The sequence below is a fragment of the Brassica napus genome, unplaced genomic scaffold (assembly GCF_020379485.1).
Source record: "Brassica napus cultivar Da-Ae unplaced genomic scaffold, Da-Ae ScsIHWf_2474;HRSCAF=3194, whole genome shotgun sequence".
NCBI classification, from domain to species: Eukaryota; Viridiplantae; Streptophyta; class Magnoliopsida; order Brassicales; family Brassicaceae; genus Brassica; species Brassica napus.
In genome coordinates, this window is record NW_026015800.1 from 26,270 (window position 1) to 28,350 (window position 2,081).

The window sequence follows — 2,081 nt, forward strand, 5'->3', positions numbered from 1 at the left end:
TCCTTTGGCTTCCACTATCTTCTCTAAGATCTCGTCATTGATCTTCTCATCAACAATCACCACTTCATCATCTATGTTGATGGCAACCCCCACTTTTTCTCAGCATCCTTGGTGAGAGTTCTCTGAGGTAACTCCTTACCACTCCTGAGAGTGATAGCTTTCATGGTTTCCTTTGGGTTTTGCTCAGATTTTCCAGGTAGAGAACCTTGTTGGCGATTTTGTTGAGTGTTCATGGCAGCAAACTGGTTCTCCAAAGCTCTGAACTTGTTGTTGAGCTCATTGTAGCTCCCATCAATCTTTGAGTGAAGGTTCTTCAACTCATAGCCAACATGCTTCTCACTTCTTGTTTGAGACTCCAGGATTTGTTTCAGTAGAGCTTCAGTGGTGTTGACCTGAGGAGTTGAGGTAGAGGGATTAGATTGCTGTTGGGAAGAATGGTTGCCCTTGTTGTTGAAACCAGGAGGAGGGTTTTGCTGAGGTTGATAGCTGCCTTGCTGATTATTCCGAGGCTGATAACCACTCTGTTGGTTGTTGGAATAGGATTTCTGTTGGTAGTTGTTGTACTGAAAGTTGGGCTCTTTCTTGTACCAGCTACCATTGTTGTTGATGAAACACAGCTCTTCCTGACCTTCCAAACCCTCAACTTCATGGACAACAACTGGTGTCTCTTGGCTTGGGTTGCCAACAAAGTGCAGCTGCTCTTGGGTAGCTTTGTCAGCAATGAGGATGTCTATCTTATCTTGTAGAGCCTTCAACTCCTTCCTCGTCTGCTTATCATCTGTTCTACTACCTCTGTCGTGGTCTCCACTGTAGACTGCATCACTTTTAACCATGTTGTCAACCAGCTCCTCTGCATCCTCCTCAGTTCTCCCCAAGAAGAACCCATTGCTAGCTGTATCCAGTCTGGCCCTGTACTTAGGAAGAGCACCACGGTAGAATGTGCTCAGCAAACTCTCCTTAGAGAAACCATGGTGTGGGCATTGAGCTTGGTAGCCCTTGAATCTCTCCCAGGCTTCACTGAATCCTTCCAAGCCCTTCTGTTGAAAGCTGGAAATCTCATTTCTCAGCTTAGCAGTTCTTGAAGTAGAGAAGAACTTCTCCAAGAATGCTCTCTTGCAATCATCCCAAGTGATAGAGTCGCTGGGTAGAGACTTCTCCCACTGACGTGCCTTATCCCCCAAAGAGAAAGGGAATAGCTTGAGCTTTAAGGCATCTTCGGACACACCATTGGTTTTTGACAACCCACAGTAGCTGTCGAACCTGTCCAAGTGATCAAATGGATCCTCTAGAGCCAAGCCATGATACTTGTTGTTCTCGATCACGTTGAGGAGTCCTGATTTGATCTCAAAGTTGTTGGCTGCCACAGCGGGTGCTCGGATTCCCAATCTATGACCATGAATGTTGGGGCGATCGTAAGTGCCAATGGGTCGAGCTGCTCGCTGTTGGTTAGCTGGAGCATTGTTATTAGCGCCATTGACGCCTGCATCATGCTGATGAACGTCTCCCATATCAGTGTTCAGTCTTTGCAGTTGAGCCTGTTGCTCTTCTTCTCTTTTCTTTCTAGCACACTCTCTCTCTAAAGCTCTGATGTCTGCAGCTCGTGGAACTAGGTTTGATGGACCGTTGCTCCGCAAGTTCATACACCTGTAGAATAAGAGGAGGTGAAAAAGAGTCAGTAACAAAAGAAAATAAAAATGACTTAGTCTCAAGCAATTGACTAAATCTCAATGTTTAAATCTACTCAGAATTTGGCAACGGCGCCAATTTGATGTTAGGAGTTTTCAAGGCTCCTAAGACAAATGTTGTAGTATAAATGATTGTCGAACCAGTTCTGAGAGATATGAAAGCACCGAGAATGCAAGTAATCACTTAATCTAAGTGCAACCAATGGTTTTAAAAAGGGTTTTTAAACTATAACTAACTAAAAGGAATAACTAAATGATACTTTCTTAACTATGGGAAAAGAGAACTCATGGATATAGGGATTAGACCTCGGGTGATCAAGTTTCGAACTAAGGATGGCAAACGATCAATCAAACTATCAACCTTAAGCTTAGACACAATCCTAAACAAACTCTATG

The 2,081-nt window shown here is 44.0% G+C and overlaps 1 non-coding gene across 1 annotated transcript; it reads left to right on the plus strand.

Moving 5' to 3' along the window:
• The first annotated feature begins 963 nt into the window (after positions 1-963).
• LOC125601168 lies at positions 964-1,070 on the plus strand. Its single transcript, XR_007334089.1, has one exon. It is a non-coding gene; the product is annotated as a small nucleolar RNA R71 (small nucleolar RNA).
• Positions 1,071-2,081: the final 1,011 nt, after the last annotated feature.